The 21,428-nt window shown below is 45.5% G+C and overlaps 1 protein-coding gene across 1 annotated transcript in view; it reads left to right on the top strand.

Annotated features, from left to right (window-relative positions):
• The window catches only part of TRHDE (thyrotropin releasing hormone degrading enzyme), a 3,000,980-nt gene that overhangs the window by 875,984 nt on the left and 2,103,568 nt on the right, over positions 1 to 21,428 (top strand). The gene's annotated exons all lie outside the window — the stretch shown is intronic.

Genomic DNA, 21,428 nt, shown 5'->3' on the forward strand with positions numbered 1-21,428 from the left:
CGTCTTCTAACCTGCTAGTGTGAACATTACAACTGGTTCCAGCGTTCTCATGCTATTTGTTGCTTATTTTTCCACTAGGCATACTGCTTATATTCAAACGTGCTGCACAATGATTCCTGTGGAAACCATGTTGCCTACCTCAACTGGTTTGTCCACCAGACGTGTATTTTATATTGGTTTAAAAACAATGAGGTCAATATTTACTGGAAATACTATGACGTGTTGGTGCGGTATTTGCATAGTGAGTGTGGCGCTGCCCGATGACGGGCTTACGCGGCGGCGTGACGTGTCACGCCGCCGCGCTGGGTATAAATAAAGGGGGCGTTCCCGGCCGCATCAGAGCGACCGGGAAGCCCGAACACGAAGGACTGGTGTCAGAGTGAATCCTTCATGTGGTGGGGGCTTATGGGACCGCGTGGGGGCTCTGACCCGCCCCCAACAGTGGCGACGAGTGGTGAGGGAGACCCGGGCCCGGCGGTGTAATCTGGGAAAGATAATTTTTTTGAACGAAGCGGAACGGACCTTCGTTTCGTTTTCATGCCGGGTCGCGGGACGCACACGCGGCCGGCGGCCATTTTGTCTTGGAGGCCGTGAAACTTCACGAGGCTCCGGTTTGGAGCGTGAAGTCAACACGGGCCTAATTTTTGGACACTTTCATAGCAGGAGGTCTACCCTGCACGCCCATGTCTGATTTGTGGTTTTTAACCCGATTTTGGGACTCTTACGTCGTGTGAAAGCCAGGAGAGGACTTGTATGACAGGGCCTGTCTAGGCCAATCCATCGCCTCGGCTCAATTTTTGGAACTTTCAAGTCCATTTGGATTGCGGCAAGGTGGATCCACGGTGGTCTCTTTGTCCCCTTCATCATCAGAGTGCCGTGGGTTTTTCTTTGTCTTCTTCATCATCAAGCTTGGCTGCTCTGGGTACCTGAGTCTTTTGTACATCCACTGGTGCCTTGTCCGGAAGCCTCCCCGTGTTTGAACTGTTCGTGTACCCGGGAAGGAGGGGTGAGTCGCACTATGATGGTGGGTGTCTGAGTTGCGGCCCTCAGGACAGTAGGTGGGGGTGCCTGTGCGCTCAAGCCCATGGGTGACTCTGAGGATTCAGACAGTGGTGGTGCAGCAGCGTCACTTCCCTGCGATCGTGGCCAGGCAGCGGCTCAACAACAGGCCGCTCTACCTCCGGTGATTCAAGTCCCTGCAGGACCGCCACCCGGACAACCAGGGTTTCCCATCATGGCTCAAGCACGAGCACCCGCGGCCCATGCCGCCTTGCAGCCCATCCCGGAATTCGATGCGTCGGGCCCACCCTCGAGCATGGGGCCCCGATGGAGAAGATGGGTGAGTCGCCTCGACATGTATTTCAGGGCTGCTCAGGTGACGGATGATGACAGCAGAATTGCCACCATGCTGTACTCGGCAGGGCCGACGGTCCAAGAGATATTTGAATCGCTTACTCCTATCAACAACTCTTATGATGCGGCCAAGGCGGCCCTCCTCGCACATTTCCTTCCCCTTGCAAACGTGGACTATGAGAGGTTCGTCATGCTCTCGGCTAAGCAGAAGGAAGAGGAGACACTGGACACTTTTTATGGTCGCCTACGCCGCCTCTCCCTCGGTTGTGCATGGGGGGATGCAGACGACATGATACGCACGATGCTAATCCAGGCATGCTCCTCCGGCAAGCTCAGGAGGCAAGTCCTGAGAGAGCCGGGCATCACGCTGCCCCGCATACTGGAGCTGGGCAGGTGCCACGAGTAGCAGAAGCACGAGCCAACAAGATGGAAGCTGGGTCTCGGTCGGTGAGGTCGGAGGAGGTGTGTGTCGTGTGGCGGGGCGGCCGAGGAGTGAGACGCCCGGGTGGAGGACCCCGAGACAGGGCAGGAAGAGCCGGGGAGCCGTGCCAGAAGTGCGGGTACGACCTCCCTCACATGGCAGAATGCCCGGCGGTTGGAAAAACCTGTGGGAGGTGTGGACTGACCGATCACTTCTCGAGAGTATGTCGTGCAGCCATGCCGGTGATGGTGCCGAGAGGTCAGGCACGGACATGGACTCAGCGCCAGAGCTAACAGCCCAGTATTGCCCAGGTAGAACAGGGTGAAGTTGAGTCCCATCCGGAAGGAGCCGAAGAGGAAGACGAGGAGAACATCTTTTTCGTCTCAAGCGTGGGAATACTCAAAGGAAAAAGCAGGAGACAGCCGAGATGTGTGGTTGAGATTAACCACTCCCCAGTCCCAGTGCTCGTTGACACAGGCGCCTCTGTCAATGTGATGGCCAGGGGGCATTATGACTCTCTCAAACCCCTCCCAGGTCTGGTCGCACCGAAGGCACGCATATTTGCTTTTGGGGGTCAGGAACCGCTACCGCTCGACGGTGCCTTCGTGGCAGATGTGGAGCATGATGGCTCACAAATCAAGGCTCGATTCTATGTGACCCCGGTGAGCAGCAATACCCTGCTCAGTTGCACAGCTGCGGAGGCCTTAGGTATCGTCAGTTTTGCATACTCCGTCCACCTGGAGGACATTATTGATCTCCTCGACAAATATGCTGCACTCTTCAGTGGGATCGGAAAGATGACGGGGGAACCAGTTCGATTACACATCGATGAGTCAGTGCAGCCCATCGCATTGAAACACCGCCGAGTACCATTCCATTTAAGGGAGCAGGTCGATAAGGAGCTGGACAACTTGGTGAGCCTGGACATCATCGAAAAGGTTGAGGGCCCAACCCCCTGGTTGTCTCCGATCGTGGTGGCCAGAAAGCCCAAGCAACCCGACTCGGTACGCATTTGCGTGGACATGAGGCTCCCCAACTGTCAGAGTCCCTTAGGCAAATACTCCTTGTTGACACGTCGTGAAGTAAATAATTCTTCCTATCAATGTGATTCTCAGGGGTACAAGAGGACAGACTGAGAAACTAATTGATCGGAAGATGTTGTAGAGTCGTTGGAATCGCAACTGCTTCACGAGAATGAGGACATCCAGGTTACTTTCAACCACTGCAGAAAAGTACAACTGATTACCAACCAATATGACCTCTCTATGAAAGAATTACAATATTCAAAAGACTAACCTGCAGAGAAACGGGCATTAACCAGATATGTTCCATACAAGGTAATCCTCAAGACTGATGAGTTCTGGAGACCATAAGAAAAGAAAGGTAATCAGTAAAAGGTAACAAGAGATACAGAGAATGGCAAGGAAAGTAAGTCTTCTTACCAGGGTTCTCTGGACATGGAGGTTTCAGGCGAGTAGTTGTCCTTGTCGTCTCTGAGGAGTCCACTCCAGTTCAATCAGTGTGAAGTCGCCAATCACCTGTCCCAACGGCACGAGGACGCCTATGGTGCCAAGGCAGTCTCTAGTCCAGCACCTCAGCCTATTCCCGCCGGCACGAGGACGCCTAAAAGTGCTCAGGAAGTCTCTAGTCCTGCACCCAAACCTGTGCCCGTCGGCACGAGGACGCCTAAGAACAACACAGAGTGAAGTGGACAGGGGCACAAGAGAGATAGGGGGGAAACGAGAAAGCAAGTACAAGTCCCAGAAAAAGGAGAACCAGAAGAAAATATCAAAAGGGAAGAGGTCTCCCAACCTCCGAGGTCCAAACTGCGGCCAAAACAAAATCACTGGGCAAGAATATCCAAGAACGATCCTAGGTCAATATCCAAGAACAATATGAAGGGGCAATCCGAGAGAATATCCAAAAACGTAATCCAAGGTCAAAACACCAAAAAATCCAAACATGAACGAATGCAGCTGTCAAAATAAGATCAGAAGCAGCGACTGGAGGATGATGGAGAGTTAAGTACCATACTACCGGCAATAAGACGGTCACGTGACCCAGTGCGTGAAGAATCACGTGGGAGACGACGCGCCCACTGCCGTAATCTCCATGGTAACTTCCACACAAAGCGTCGGAAACACGGTTTCCGACGAACGCGTCTGTACCGGGCAGATCGTGGACAAGACAACGCCGCCCCCTGTCTTTCATCAGATAACGACAACCGCTGCTGCCTACGAGAGGACAAGGTAACTGGAGGGGTGCCGCGAAACCGGGACCGTTTTCTGACACCAACAAGGCAATCAAAAGGGAGCGCCATCTTACTCCAACGATCGATGATATCATTGCTGATGTTCAGGGGGCTCGAGTGTTCTCGAAACTGGACCTCCGAGCTGGGTATCACCAGGTCGTCCTGCATCCAGAGTCCCGGTACATAACAAAGTTTACCACCCATCGGGGACTATATCGATACAAGCGGTTGAGTTTTGGAGTATCGTCTGCCGCTGAAGTGTTCCAAAACATCATCAGGGGCGCCCTAGCAGATCTGGAGGGCGACCTCAATATCAGCGACGATATTCTGGTGTTTGCCAAAACCGAAGTAGATCACATGAAGAGGCTCGATAATACTCTGAAACGACTGCAATCGTTGGGCCTCACCCTGCATTGGGAGAAGTGTGAGTTCATGCGCCCCTCTATTGAATTCTTTGGCTTCATATTCAAGGAGGGGGGGGTGTCGCCAGACCCGAAGAAGGTTCAGGACATCAAAGCGGCGAAAGCCCCCGAGTCTGTGACGGACGTGAGGAGCTTCCTGGGGATGGTAACGTATTGTGGGCGGTTCATCCCGAACTTAGCCTCGAGATCTGAACCACTCCGGGCGCTAACCAAGAAGGAGTCACCTTGGCACTGGGGCCCTCTCGAACAGGCCGCCTTTGAGGACATTAAGGGTGCCCTCACAACGGGAGATACCATGGCGTTTTTCGACCCCGCCTTGGAATCGGAGATTGTGGTCGATGCAAGTCCTTTCGGGTTGGGGGCAGTGCTGACTCAAGTGGATCACAACGGGACTGTTCGACCTGTGGCATATGCGAGCAAAGCGCTCACCGAAACGGAACAGAGGTACTCCCAGATCGAGCGGGAGGCCTTGGCAGTGCTGTGGGGCTGCAAACATTTCCGGCTCTATGTCTTGGGACATCCAGTGACGGTGGTAACTGACCACAAACCACTGCTTCCGATTCTAGTGGGCTCATCGTCAAAACCACCAGCTAGAATTGAGAGGTGGATGCTCGCCCTCCTCGAGTATTCCGTCACCCTGGTGTATAGGCCAGGGGCCAACAATGCCGCGGACTACCTGTCTCGTCATCCGGGAGTAGGTGGGGGAGATGGACATGACACCTGCGGAGAAGAAGCGGACAGTTATGTACGAATGGTGGTGGAGGCGGCAACGCCAAATGCGATGTCCCTAGAGGAGTTGGAGGCTGCTGCGGCTGAGGACGAGTGTTTTCGAATCTTGAAGGACACAATGCATAATGGGTCTTGGAAGTCCATCCTCGGAGCTGTGTCCGGGCGCACGCCGGAAGCCAAAACAGCTCTGAAGCAGTTGTGGAAGGTGAAGGAGGAGTTGTCGTTCTCCGACTCAGGGCTGCTACTCCGGGGTGACCGGATCGTTATTCCACGGTCAAAGGTGAGCGATGTGATCAGTCTCGCCCACCATGGACATCAGGGCGCCGCCAAGACCAAGGCGCGGCTTTGCTCGAAAGTCTGGTTTCCGGAGTTGGAGAAAAGGGTGGACGACTTCGTGGCGGCATTTGTATGGTGTCAGGCGGCCTCTCCTCTGCAACAAGAACCTGCAATTGAGGCAATGCCCCGAGGCACGAGGCCCTGGGAGATCGTCCACGCCGACTTTGGCTCAACATCAGTGGGCACTCACTTCCTGGTAATAGTCGATGAACACTCGAGATACCCGGAGGTTGAGTTCGTCGAATCTGAGGCCTTTGAGCATGTGGTGGTGGCGATGGAGAAGATATTTGCGGCCCATGGCTTCCCCCACACTCTATGCTCTGACAACGGATCGCCCTTCCAAAGTGAGCGGTTCTCCGAGTTGATGGAGAGCTGCGGAATACAGCACAGGAAGATCTCCCCCCTGTGGCCCCGAGCAAACGGGGACGCTGAGAGACTGATGCGGACTCTGAACAAAACCTTCCGAATTGCTCAGGGGCAGGGGCAATCCTTACAACGCGCCCTCTATCAGTTTCTGCGGGTGTACCGCACCACCCCACATGCCGCCACGGGAGTGGCGCCGGCAGAAACGTTATTCAAGAGGTGCCCCAGGGGACTACTGCCGGAAGTTGGGGAGAAAGAACCAGGGGTCATCGATAGTCCGCGGGTGGAGGCTGAAAGGCAAGTCCGAACGGAACAAGAAAACCTGCGCAGGGGTCTCCGACCTCAAAGACTTGAACCGGGAGATGAGGTCCTTATCCGCAACCGACACCCCCACGGGAAGCTCTCGCTCCCCTATGAACCGGAGCCATTGGATGTAGTGGCAGTGAAAGGATCCATGGTGACGGCCTCGGATGGACGATCTGCTGTCACCCGAAATGTGAGTTTCTTTAAGAAGCTGGGTGATCCACGAACTGAAACCCCACCCGAACCTGATCCACCAGACATGCCTGCTGACGGAGGTCTCTGGGGCGAAGGACCCGAATCCCCAGTCCGGGGAGACGTGGCGGAAGGACGTCACGTGCCGGAGGTAGGCCGGAGGTACCCCCAGAGGGCTGGGCGAGGGAAACCTGCCTACCTCAGCGAATATGTTGTGGGACGCTTGATTAGTGAACTGGGGTGAGAACATCTGGGTGGATGACATTAAAGGGGTTTTTGGGTGTGCAGTAGTGTTTATGAAAGATGTGTGGTTTTCTGGTTAATAAAGTTACTGTTAATCTATGTTCTTGTTCCTCCCGGAAAAGGAGGAGTGTGGCGCTGCCCGATGACGGGCTTACGCGGCGGCGTGACGTGTCACGCCGCCGCGCTGGGTATAAATAAAGGGGGCGTTCCCGGCCGCATCAGAGCGACCGGGAAGCCCGAACACGAAGGACTGGTGTCGGAGTGAATCCTTCATGTGGTGGGGGCTTACGGGACCGCGTGGGGGCTCTGACCCGCTCCCAACAGTGGAGACAAGAGCTGCTTCACTTTCTGAAAACATTTCCTCTCCATTCTGTTTCCTTATTCCATGTTTTATATTGCTTTTTGAAAACATTTTCGTGTGTTTTGCTGGGTGTTTCAAATGCAGATTATTATGCATGCACGCAACATCTCTGGCAGGCTTGGGCCTGTAACCAGTCCCCCACTATGTGTTCCTTTGTTAAGAAGGTACAAAGGCAGTTACGTATGCGCAGAGGGTATATTTCCACCACGGGGATCCCAATACTGCTTCCGGACTATGGTCTGCCGCAGACTGACACACTTGGAAGCCTTACTTGTCTGTACACTGTTGACAATCCTGCGTTTGAGATTTCTTTGTCCTTTCAAATCTTTAGTTGTTTGACATTGGTGCAGACTTGCGCTCCCTTGAGAGAAACTGAGGTTTGTAAATAGATGCTCACAGAGCGTGTTTGGGTCCTTGCTTGTATCTTGCTTTATGCTGACTTTATGCCTTCCTTTGCCAGCTCCTTAATTAATTAAGAGTTTATAATGTCGATGCGATTTTGTTTGTTCATTTCATTAATGTTTGTTTTAGTAGCTTTGCATTTTTTTAGGACATGCCTCAGGCTGGGCTGTGCTAATGCACTTGCAAAGGGTTGAAATTGGGACAGTGTTCCAGTCGATTTGCATTTTTTCCTTTTTTTAATTGAGGTTGTTTTATCATGTCTATATCGGTCCCCATGCAGGCTCCCCATGTTTGCATTTGTCCAGTTCTTGCGCTACTCTGCCTGTGGTGCTGTAGTTTATTGCTGCTGCTGGTTGTTCTCTTGCCATTTTTATTCCACGTTACAGTATTTGTGTGTTTGTGTGAGAGAGTGTATTTTTTTCTTTTTTTGTTACTACTATCCCTGGATTTTCTGTGTGCTGCATTAGAGAATTCTTTGCTCATTTATATCACCTGCATAGCCCTATGGATTAAATGGTGAACGTGGTGTGTGATCTGGTCAACATATTTGCACCATAGTTGACGTGATGACAAACTGGTTGCCTTCTTTTAGTTGGAATGTGAAGGGAATTACTAGTTGAGAGGAAGAAACTGATTCACTTTTTGAATAGGAAAAAGCCAGATATAGCATTTCTGCAAGAAACTCAGTTTTAATTGGAGCAGGTGGATTCTAACTATATATATATTAAAGTCAAAAGTTGTGTGTGGATTGTTGGCTTGGCGATAAGCATTTTCCTTATACAATTCCACACTGTTTCACCAATCTGCACTGAATTTGCATAGTTACCTGTTAGGACCGCAAGACATTACTGACTACAGGGCACTTGGACACCCCTCCTTTGTCCCTGGATTTCACCAAAAGTCCAAATGTGTTTGTGGCTTTGTGGCTTCACCGAGAATGGAAGCAAAAAATAATGTTTCTAAACAAGCATACGATGCCATAAAAAGTTCACCGGGAAGGGAAGCAAAAATGTTTGTCACATCAGGTGAAATTACTTTTCCAGAGTATTTTTGCAAGATGGTGCCTGCTGATGAAGCTGTAAACCATGTTCACTGGGAAGGGAAACAAAAAAATGCTGTTTCTTAACAAGAAATACAATGCCGTAAACCATGTTCACTGGGGAGGGAAACAACCATTTTTGCTGCATCAGGTGAAATTACTTTTTCAAAGGGTTTATGCAAGATGGTTCCTGCCGATGAAGCTGTAAACCATGCTCATTGTGAAGGGAAACAATAAATGTTGTTTCTCAACTGGTCCCAACATGAGGAACAAAACTCAAGGTCCCTATGGACCTCACAGACCACATTTCAAGGCCCTATGATGACCGGTGTCTGAGGCATTTGCATCGCAATGAGCTGCAATGAACTGCACCACGCCAGGGTGATGCCGAATGGTAACCTACAGGATCATTCATTTTCAACAATTGATGAGAGTGTTATCATGTCTGTCTACATGTGAAGGAGTGTTCTGGTACTTTTGCTAGAAATTCCAAAGGTGTGGCTATTTTGCTCAAGAAGGATTTAAGATATTTGGTCGATAGAGTGGATGTGAATTCGGAAGCCAGATATGTTGCAATAAAACTATATATAGAAAATAGGTGCTTTGAATATTTATGCACCAAAAAAGTAGATGGAGTATTGGATGGTATCGGTGATGCTGAGATCATAATTGGCGGGGACTTTAACTCGACTTTAGACAGAATAGTAGATACTTCGAGCACTGTCAACTCCTATGCGTAGATCAGGTCTAGGAAGAGACTTGTAGAGCTTATGCATATGTGGGATTTACATGGTATCTGGCGGGATTTGCATCGGGGCAAAGGCAGTATACCTTTCATTCGATTCCTCACAGGACTTTTATCACAAACCGATTTTTTCTTGGTTAGTAGAGGGGTTTGCATAGATGTATGTAATGCTGGTATAGGTAATGTTCTAACTTCTGATCATGCTAGTATTGGGCTGCTTTAGATAAATCTGGAGGGGGCCTGAAAGGGAGTAAGCAGTGGAGGTTCAACACAAATCTGTTGCAAAATGTGGACTTTGTTAAATATATTGAGTGCAACATTTTGCTGTATTTGCAAGAAAATCAGGGGTCAGTTGAACGCAGACAGAAACATACCCACTAGGAAGCCAAAGGTTGGGATTGAACCCATGACTAGACACATAAGCTGTTAAGATATCCAAAAGACAAGTTACAACAATTGGCCCTGATTTGAAAAAGATGGAGTTACTGTCGAAACACGTGTCATCATATAGGGTGAATGTCGACAATAATACAAAACTATTGATCACCAAGAATCAAGTTCTTGTGCTTTCTTTTTCGGATCTTTGGCACATGAATCTAATTAAGAGTAACTTTAAACTCAGTATCAGTTGATAATTTGTCTGTTGTCTGGGATGCCTTAAAAGTGACAATACGAAGCAAGGTAATTAGATTTGTATCTTACAAAAGGAAGCAGAGAGAGGCAGAACTGGTTAGTCTTAAAAAGGAGAACAAGCTGGCTGAAGAATTATACAATTATTCTCCTTCTGCTGTTACCATTTCTTCTTTGCTGGGTACTAAACTCACCCTTGATTGTGAGTTGAATGCAAGGGCAAATAGGAATTTGTTTTATACTAGAAAGGGAGACTAGTGCTTATTATTGTGAGTAAAGAGGGATCGATTTTGAGAAGGAATGAGGACATGTGTGGCACCTTCAGACATTTTTATGACTCCTTATATAGTGATGATGGGCATATTACAGAGTTAGATGTGTGTAATTATTTCAGTCAAGCCGAGTTTCCTCATTTCGATGAACAAGACAAACTTTGTCTTGAGGTGGAAATAACTATTCAGGAAGCTGTGGACTCTATGGAGATGGTTTGTTTGGTAAGTGCCCGGGACCAGATGGATTTCCAATTGAATTCTATAACACCATTAGCAACCCTCTTGCCCCCTTTTGTAGTGCAATTGTGTGTGGAAATTGTTAGAAATTAATCTGTCACTGATTCTATGCATCCCTTGTTGATTTCTGTTATTCCTAAACCAGGGAAGGACCAGTCTGATTGTTACGAAAAACACAGGTTTGGCAGAAAAAGTCACAAAACCACAGCGCTTGTATGAATAAATAATAAGAGTGCACATAGGCTGCAGGTGCCTGAGAGGTGTGGGAGTGCTGCCAAGTGCAACCTACTGTTGTGGAAACAATTAGAGCATGGGCAATTCTCAGTCGCACTGCTTCCAAGGTGCAATATAGGCATGTGCAAGTAATTGTGGTTATAAGTCTGATGGATTTATTTGCAAAGTAGCCTAACACATGTTTCGAGTCTAAACCAACTCTTCATCCAAGGCTGCAAATGGGAGATGGGACCTAAAATGAATTGAATGAAGGACAGTGCCAGAAAACTCTCTCACGGCTTCACAATTGCGGTAATTTCAGCACAGCAGGAAAAGCCAAAGTGATGTGAAAGGAAGCATCACATCACTTTGGCCTAGTATTGATGCTGAAAAGCAACACCAAACGTGGTCCTCCAATTTGTCAACTCCAATGAATTGTATTAAATCACATCGCAAGTGTGAAATATTGTTGCTGACAGAAAGGCTAGGATTAAAGTCGTTGCAAGGCATGGCTATGTTGGGCTTTGAGGGGAAGAGGCTCACCCAAAATGTTGACAAAAGTATTGGCAACTAGCCCAACATAGAGCCAAATGAAGATGTCTCAAGCTGCTTGGGCAACATGTCACATACACCTCAATCAGTGGTTAATGAAGTGGGGGGGGCTCTATGCTCTGATCTGACCAGTTGACACGTCTAATAGTTGTTAATGGTTTGGAATTAGCACTGCAATTCAGACATATGCATTTCAAAGCCTGCATTGGGGTTTCAGACTTCTTCCTGCAATCATTGAATCATAAATAAGCCTCTTTGTGTAACTTTGGATTTGGTCTCCTCAACATTAAGGAAAACCTCATTCAGAAGATGGACCAGTGCAAAATATATCTTCATATATTATTGGATCAAGCTCTATCCTTTCACAATATCAATAATTACTTTTACTCAAGTGTATTTGGTGGTGGGCAGAGAATGTGTCATACTGGGTATCCTCATGTTTGCATTCTCAGTGGCTATTTAGGACATGTTTGTTCTCAGTAGACAGGGTCTCAAATGTAAAGCTACATTTTGAAGACTTAGGGGTTTGACCTAACTTATTATGTGTAACCAGGATGTGGACACCTTGCTCTTTGTGCCTTGTTATAGAGAGCTTCAACTCACTGATGATGCCCAACAAGGCATAAACACATGTCTGGGGTTGCAGTTGGAACACATGTCTACAGAATTACTTAGTATTTTGGTGATGGACTGCCCTGGTAGGTGCAGTTGGTCTAATATATATATAGAGATAATTCTCCTCTGTTAAGGCATTGTGGGCTAAAATGTTTGTGTTGACTCTCCTCAGTGCTTACCTCCCAATAAAGCGGGCTATTTCAGCTGTGTTCATTCTCAATAGAGAGGCTCTCAAATTTGTTGCCTAACCTTTCTTGAAAATGGAGTCTCAAGGGTTAAAATAAGAGTTTTTGATTTTTCAGCTGAAGATGTAACCTGTGGTGCTCTATGCTGATCATGCACCCCCTTCTTTTTATTGTTTATATTCATTAGTTGCATAACCTCATAGCTAACCTGGAAGCCACCTTTCAAAAGTGTGCTGACACCCAGGTCATTTTATGTCTTGATGGAGGCTATGAATGTTACAAATTGGTTGTAAATCATATGTTTGAACAGGTGGACAAACGTATGAGGATCACTTGACTGAAAATCAACAAAGGTAATATAGACTTTCTGATGGTGTCTGAACCTCGTTTATTGCTCAAAGCTATATCTACATATCATGAGATTAGTGTGTCAGGCATTCTTATTCCTATTCGTATCTCACTGCAATAACATGTAAAAACAATCAGTGTACATTGGGGTAAAGCCTTTTCTATAGACCTGCATGGTAATAGCATCACCAGTTTGGATAATTATCATATCTTTCTTCTGCGACAACCGAGACCACTGTTATCGGAAACAAATTGTGCCAATGCAACTTGAGTCATTGTACGAGCAAAACGTGATTATTGTAATTTCCTTTTTGTCAGTGCAATGCAACATATAATCCATTACTTTCAGGTAACAAAAAATGCTGCAACCAGAATAGTCTCCAATACACCAAGACAAAGTTCTGTACACCATTGCTTAGAAAACTACACTGGCTGCCAGTAAAAGCAGGGAGTCCTTCTAAACATTTGAAGAGCACACTGTACTGCATTTTCTGTTTTAGTGGACACGAAATGTAACTTATTACCTGAAAAGATTTGCTGCACTAATGATCTATATCACTTCTGGGAGAACATTAAGATGGTTCTTTGATAATATGTTGATGCCATCTTTCTTGTGGGTTTTCTACTTAAATACCTTTAGGTCGGAGTGAAACAACAAATATAAATATAAATAAACCTACATTCGTTTTGCTCTAGTGATATAAGGTGAGAAAATGGGCAATGGTTTGTTAGGATTTCTAGTTTTGTGGGCCTTTGACTTTTTGTGCTTAGTTGTAATGCCAATCAACTTCACATGTCCCTTACTGTTGTGTAGAGAAACATATTAGCCCTGGGGCGTAGGTGGGTGGGTGTAGCCCATTAGGTTCCACGGATCTAGGGCTGAAACCTGTAATCTCAGCACGTGTTCCACGCAACCTGCAGGCTACCTCCAGCAGCCGCGGTCCGCCATCTCTGCCCCTCCACCCCCACAGACACCCTTATTTATTTTTTTTGTAAAAAAAATCCCATCCCCATTGATTTAACTGCACTGCAGCAGCTTTCCTTTCCCGGCCACCATTGTCCCACCTTCTATAATCATGGGGGCCATTTTGGTTAAGTATTTTCATGAATTCAACGGGACACGCGCTGTGTTCTGTTGAATGAATGAAAATACTTTGTTTTTAGCACCCCGGGTTACCGATTTGCTGATTTGCTAACGTGGGTTGCTAATTGCGTTAACCCCTGTTCCAAGGGCTAGAACAGGGGTAACGGTGCCCTCATTATAGACCCTCACTTCACTCGGGCTGATAACTGAACCCTTGCAACGGGGGTTAATGCTATATTAAGTTGTCCCAGAATAAATGGTGTTGCATGGTAATGTGGAACATTTGGAATATTGTGGGACATACGGGGCATTGTAAAATCACTCACAATACCCTTTAAAGTTGTCCTTTAAGCTACTATAAAAATTGGTTCCTGGCACTGCTACTGCCTAGGACCTTCAGTAGCATACATCTGACCTAGGTTTCCAGAAGTTCTAATGCAGCTACCAGAGTTCTAAATTGGTTGACAGAAGACTTTACATTAATAACCCAAATAATATCTACCTTCTCCCGAATCAGATCCACAAACCCACACCAGACAGAGATCCCAGACACAATATTTGATACTTTCCCCAGCAGTATCGTGGAGTTTGCCTCCATTGTATCAGTGTATGTTGCTACTGCTTGATTTAATCTTTGGGGAAATTCTTTAAGAGAAGTTTTCACGGTCTCCCATTGCATCAACAAAGTAAATTACTTCATGGAAATGTACTTCATTGCAAACACTTTAAATCACTTTGAAATGTGTACATGTTGTTAAGGTTTAAGGGGTAGAACAGGGAGTTTGGGGGGTGGGGTGGAATTGACGGGGAAAGAGGGCCAAGGAGGCAACCTGCCCACATTGAAATAAATAAATCAAAATCCAAGTGATTGCAACAAAGTAAACGACCACTAAGTTATTTTCATCACATGGGCTGTTTTGTTAGTCATAGCCTGAGGAGTGCCTCTTTTGGAAGAGCATTTGTGTGAACCACTGAATCGCTTCAGAAGCCTCCCAACTTCATACGTCTAGCAAGTATGGATGTGCTGGCTTCATGATTCTTGAACTACCTTAGAATGTGTTGGAGTGCAGTATTCCACATTCTCATGTTCAATATGCAATGGGCACCAGTGGTTATGCATGATGTCTCTTGTTTCTGGTTTGGAATGATCTGAAATTCTGGCTTTGAATATGAGACCCAAACCCCTTGTGAAGGGATAACTAACCCCTTCTTTAACATACCATATTCCTTTATGTAGCCTACCAAACTAGTGCAAACATTTTCACATTTTAATTTTGAATTACTAATATTTGGTTCTTTCTTCTACACTCCAGATGTTTTGGCTGACAACCTACTTGGACCTCACCAGTGACTATGTTGTTTTGGGTTGATGGAAGATGCAGGTTAAAACATCCGGCTTGTGACAGTTTAGAGAACCCTTGACACTGAGATGCCAGGTTTCTGTCACTTACTTGGATCATGTAAACGCTCTTAATTTTGTAGTTGTCTTATGGCTTGATAGGTTTCCTGATTCATGGGGGACATCAAGGTCTCCTGACACGCTGATTTCTTAGATGTGATGAGTGACAGGTCAGACTCTAATTTGTCCAGTTTCACAATGTAATATAGCTAATCCACATGCATCAGATTTTCATTGTAGCGTTTTTAGTAATTGTAGTATTTTTTCATTGTTTTAAATGGTGATAATTGCGTACTTGAGTAACATATATTCCAGTCCCTGTTCTTTATTTGGTCATTCCTTTGCATTACGTGACAATCCCCCCAAACCCCACGAGAAATTGTACACTGGCCCTAGATGCAATCGGGGCTCTCCTTGTCATTTCCGACTACTTTCTCTGCTTCTCATAAACATTTATGTACTTGATTGATTTCTAACATTTTCACTCTCTGTCCCACTCCTCATTCCCTCTTGTTCTTTCTTGCTTCTTTTGCATGGATCGTTGCATCACGTAGAGAACCCCACTGCGTTTGATACACCTCTATTCTTTTTGTTTTATTTTGTATTACTTCCAATGTTCTCCTTTGTTGACAAACATCTAATCCCTAGCTTTCTTTCCATTGATGTGTTGTGGCACAGTGCCCATCCTTTCTCACATCATCACCTTATTTTATATACTAACTGTTTGTGTTACATTGTCATTGTAACTTATAAAGTTAAAAAACTGGTTGATACCAAACATAAGAGTGACTGTTGTCACAATCCAACTGCAGGCTCACCTGGAGATACAGGGCATTTTGGACTTGTACCAATCTGGCTTTAGGCCGGTTCATGGGACCGCAACAGCATTATTGTCAGTCTGGGATGACATCCTAAAGGCAGCCAATGAGGGTGACATCAGTATGTTAGTCATGTTGGACCTGCCTTTGAAACAGTAGATTTTGAGATACTTATCTCAAGACTCTCTGCCACGGCCCATGTCTCTAATACCTCTTTTCAATGGTTTACCTGCTTAAATGACCAATTTCAACAGGTCAAGCTGGGGACCTTTATTTCGGATTTTTTGTCAGTCAAATATGCAGTCCCTCAAGGATCTTCATTATCACCACTGTTTTTTAATATATACATTTGCCCCCGTTGGAAAACTTTGCTGAATTTTGACTATTCTATCACTCTTACGCCGACAACACACAGATATGTGTGGCGAAATGAACCCATGGAAGCCATATAGAGAGTGCCTGCATGTGCTAGTAAAATTAAGTGCTGCATGGTTGCCAGCAAGCTCCAGCTCAACCCAAACAAAACAGAGATCATCCTGTTTGGTCCAAGGAAAATACTGGCAACATCTCTATCACATGTGCCCTGCCCTGAGCTATTTGAGGCCTCTACATCTTTTGCTTCTAAAGTAAAACACCTTGGATGTACCTGGCAGGCCGACCTTAGCTGTAATTTGCAGATATCCAAGTACATCCAAACTGTAATTTGCAGATCAATGAAACTATGAAATCGGTATACTATCAGCTCAGACTGTTAAAACCGTTATGGGTGTTTCGAAGGAGCAAATTCAGCATCTACAGGTTGTACACAATTCAGCCGTTAGGTTGATTTTCTCACTGCCTCATTGTTCACATATTTTGCAACCTCCGAGATATCTCCACTGGCTGCCTGTACAACAAAGGGTGTTGTTTAAGACGCTTTGTTTTGGTTTTTAGGAGCATCCATGGAACAGCCCTGAGATATCTTGTGTCAAAAAACTCGGTTTATCAACCTGAACGCTGCCTGCGTTCATATAAACAACAGTTTTGGGTGGTTCTCCACTCAAACTCTGTCACATGGGGTGATAGACGTTTCACCCATGCAGGGCCAAGAGCGTGGAATTCGCTACCATAAGAACTCCATAACATTAAATCTTTGTTGGAGTTCAGGAAAAAATTGAAAACTTATCTTTTCATCTAAAGTATAGTAGTCCATGATGGTTCTCTATTTTTGTACTGCTTCACCACCTGCGCCCAGATGCAATCTTTTTTCCTCGGTTCCCTCGCGGATATGTGCTGTATAAATTTCCAAATACATTCCAGATACATACATGTAATAGTCTTCAAAAAGTTATTTTATGACTCCTGTTAAGTTATTGCAGGGAATGTGGGTATTTCTAATGACTGCTGTGGTTTGCGGTCTCTCCCAGTGCCACTCTTCAAATTCCTAGATCAGAGACAGCAGGATACTGCCAGCTCATTTACTGTTTTTGTCTGCAGCATTACTTATGGGTTTGGCTTCTGGTAGCAGATAGTATCTGTTTTCAGCATAGCCATCAGGAGCCATTAAGTCAAGCAGTTTTATATTGCAAAAAGATATGTCATAATCGCTGATGTGCTCCTGGTATCCTAGGAAGCTAGATTGTGCCTTGAAACTGGTAGTAGAAAGCTTGCATTTTCAGAGTTTACATACTCAAGATGGCCGCAGCGACTAATTCTACAGTCACAGCCACTACCACGTGGGCTTCCTTGTCAATCCTTTGTGGCATTATTCCATGATACTAATCTGTTGGGGGCCCATTTCCTCTCCCTCCCCTGCCAACCATGCAGCACCTAATGTTACTCTGTGAATGATTACCAAGCTGTGCCACTTGTATTTCAGCAGTGTCTTCGCAGATAATTCCATGTGACATCAGGGATAATATACCTCCTCTTGATGATTATGTGAAGTAGGAATGGGTTATTTCAGATATTGTGGCTCTTGAGGGTACAGCTATTTTGTTGTGATGGATTCCACTCTAGTCTAGTCGCTCAGCGTTGATGCTATGTCTGTTGCATCATGCTATTGTGGTCTTTACGGCTTCTGGTTTCCCATATGAGGTTGTAGCTATCATGCTTAGTGGAAGCTGCATATGTCCCGATGCGGCTTAGACCCCTGGGAGTCATGAGTTGCAATGTGTAAGATGTCCCCAATTCTAGTTGGCCTCTTGTGGTTCTTCCTGTTTGTGTGCTGATGTGCTCAGGGATACCCCAAAGTCTGGTTGCCTATTAAGGCTCCTGATTGGGTGAATTATGTGTTGCGCTTGAATCTGAGAGCTCAGTTTATTTATTCAGACTTGTATAGCACTTTTGCCAAAGGGTACAATCAATTAAAAAAAGAGTTTGCAAAGTCAAACATGAAATACAAATGGCATACAAGATCAGACTAGATCTGCAATGAGGGAGTAGACGGAGATGGGCTTTCAGCAAAGAGTGAAAGTAATAGTAGGTACAGAACGTAGCGTTAGAGGTAGATCATTCCAAAGTTCGGACCTTCCTTCCTTCCTTCCTTCCTTCCTTCCTTCCTTCCTTCCTTCCTTCCTTCCTTCCTTCCTTCCTTCCTTCCTTCCTTCCTTCCTTCCTTCCTTCCTTCCTTCCTTCCTTCCTTCCTTCCTTCCTTCCTTCCTTCCTTCCTCTGCCCTGTACTATGATAGTGCCATTCGTAAAAGTGTTGATAACAGGTGTAAAGTGATGAAGATAGCCAATCTGAATGCCCCATTTCTCTCCCCATTTATTTCTATGTAAATAATAAGGGACAGTGAAGTAAACATATGGATTTCTCATGTTATTGGGTTATAAAAACAAATGAATAAATCATGAGCATCTTCTCAGCAGAAACATTAATAAAGCTGTCAGCATTAGGGAAGCAGGATAACATTGAAGCACATGTGCATTGGGTTTTGGCTGATTTAGAGCAAGTTGATAAAAAGGTAATAGTCAAGCAGTTAAGAAAGAGAGAGATAAGCAGGAAGTTACTGATAAGGGCCACACCCATGGACAACCAAGATCGCAAGAGAGAATGTTTCGAGGAAAGAGGATGTGAAAGATGGCAGTGTTCGGGCAGGGCAGGGTGAGAGGTGGAAGGGATCAGAGGCAAACAAATTCAAGCTCCTTGAAGATGAACCACAATGGAGAAGGAGACAACTGCAAGAAAGGCAAGAGGGCAGGATAAAAGAAGTGCTAAGGGAGGGACCTAATCAATTTCTGAGTTTGAGAAGGTACAACAATGCAGAGCCTAGAACATTAAGCTGTAGCTAATGGAGGAGCACAGACGTCTAACACTAATGGACCGATGATTTTAAATACTATCTTTAAAGGTGAGTGAAATGAGGATATGCTGTTGGGAGCTTGAGGGGGAGGATGTGGTTGAAAATAAAGATGCACAAGAGAGTTAAAAAAGATTACTGATAATAGAAAAATAGTGAGCGAAAGGACAGGTGAACCCAGAAGAGGAGAATATCGAAGAGGGAAAAGAGGTAGAAGAAGCAGACAGAAGACAGACCCAATTCCAAGCCAGGGGGATATGAGTAGAAGAGAGATGATAGCATAGGCAAAAGGGAACAGGGAGGATGGGGGTAGAGGTAGACCAAAGTCAAGAACGAACAAACCCAAGCTTCAAAAGACAGGGTTGCAAAGTGGAAGAAGACACAGGGAGAGGGGCAATAGAAGGGAAGAATAAGAGAATAATGAATGTAGAGTTAGCAAGAGGTGAGTTGGTAGGGGGCTGGAGGGAGTACCTGAGTTTGAGGAAGCAAAAGAAATGAGGTAGAGAGCAAAGTAATTTGTAGTGAGTGGAAAGGCAGAATGACACAAATCCAATGGAGAAAAGTTAACAAAATAGCTAACAATAGTTGTGCAGTAGTAAAAGGGCATGCAAGAGGTGGAATGTGTAAGGGAGGCAGGTATTATGAGAGAGGGTATAATGAAGATGGGCACAGGACTGATGGAAGAGAGTACAGTGTACAGTGGAAGAAGGGGTACAAAAAGGAAAAGTAATTAGGGTAGAACTGTGAGGGCAAAATAACACTATAACAGTACACTGGCTTGAGGGAACAGGGAGAGCATAAGTATTGGTCAGTTAGTGACCGTCGCTCAGAGCAATTGGGGGAGAAAAGACAATGGACGGTGACTGGCAGCTCCTGTGAACTAAGGTACATTAATAGAAGAAGGCATGAGAAAAGATGGGAGGGAATGTTGAAAGATTGCAGGAGACCAGTAGAGAAACAAAACAGGTGGGTCAATATGCAAGAAGTAGGAGAGACAGGGACAGCAATGGGAATGAGTTGTAGGGGACAGCTGCTGCCACTCTGAGCAAATGTGCTCAGATCAGATAGGAGACAATTGGAATGAGGATTCAACAAGGGAACCCTCCCGTCCCCTGCACACTTTCGGATGTTTGGACTAAGTCCACTACTGTTTTCTCATATTAATACAAAAAACATATAAACCAAAGAGTTCAGTTGTGTGTTTTTATAGCAAAAGTTTATATCTAAAGTGTCAAATACACAATATTTCAAAAGGAGAAACATTTACAAATTCAAGAAGCAAAGCAGTGCAATAGTAGGTCACAATAAATTTGAAACAATGGTGGAATCCAATTCATGTGGCGACGCGTTTCGAGGATACTTTCCTCTTCTTCATATGGCCAAAATTGAAATCTTCATACAAAAGGAAAAAAACAAAGGGGAGAACGTTTGTACACGTTTTTTATACCTTGAGGTAATTCATTAAACTCATGCTGTACATTTCAGTCGCAACTGTGAGCCAGAACAGACTACATTGTCAGAGAAATTGTAATGAATCTAGTACCACAAGGGCACATTCATTCCCAGTTAAATTCAGGGTGAGGGGAGGAGAAGAGGTTCAGAGAGACGTTTCTAGTCCCGTGCAAGAGAAGTCGTCGTTCAAAAGTGTTTAGAAAGAATGTAGGTAGGTAAAGGAGCCATATAGGACAAGATATAAGAAAGTATAATTACCAGTAAGCAAAGTGTTCGAGGGCATCGGGTGCAGATAGAGATCCTAGGTGGTGAATCAAGCGATGTGTAGATCCTCCAAGGGAAATACAGTTTGCTGTAGTCAAGAAGAAGACACAGCTGCAACAAAAATGAGGATCAAGTGAGTAGAAATCAAACTATGATGAAAGGTAAATTCAACCCTAGGCACTAGAAGAAATGTAGTGCCTGTGGAGTGTACAAGAGGAGTGGCAAGTGCTGGAGAAAATATTCGAACGGCGTGGAAGCCTGATATTAACCCCGAATATATCAGGCTTCCACGCCGTTCGAATATTTTCTCCAGCACTTGCCACTCCTCTTGTACACTCCACAGGCACTACATTTCTTCTAGTGCCTAGGGTTGAATTTACCTTTCATCATAGTTTGATTTCTACTCACTTGATCCTCATTTTTGTTGCAGCTGTGTCTTCTTCTTGACTACAGCAAACTGTATTTCCCTTGGAGGATCTACACATCGCTTGATTCACCACCTAGGATCTCTATCTGCACCCGATGCCCTCGAACACTTTGCTTACTGGTATACTTTCTTCTATCTTGTCCTATATGGTTCCTTTACCTACCTACATTCTTTCTAAACACTTTTGAACGACGACTTCTCTTGCACGGGACTAGAAACGTCTCTCTGAACCTCTTCTCCTCCCCTCACCCTGAATTTAACTGGGAATGAATGTGCCCTTGTGGTACTAGATTCATTACAATTTCTCCGACAATGTAGTCTGTTCTGGCTCAAGGATGCGACTGAAATGTACAGCATGAGTTTAATGAATTACCTCAAGGTATAAATAATGTGTACAAACGTTCTCCCCTTTGTTTTTTTCCTTTTGTATGAAGAATTCAATTTTGGCCATATGAAGAAGAGGAAAGTATCCTCGAAACGCGTCGCCACAT

This window comes from Ambystoma mexicanum, chromosome 12, assembly GCF_040938575.1.
Source record: "Ambystoma mexicanum isolate Mex_15411 chromosome 12, UKY_AmexF1_1, whole genome shotgun sequence".
In the NCBI taxonomy this organism is placed as follows: domain Eukaryota; kingdom Metazoa; phylum Chordata; class Amphibia; order Caudata; family Ambystomatidae; genus Ambystoma; species Ambystoma mexicanum.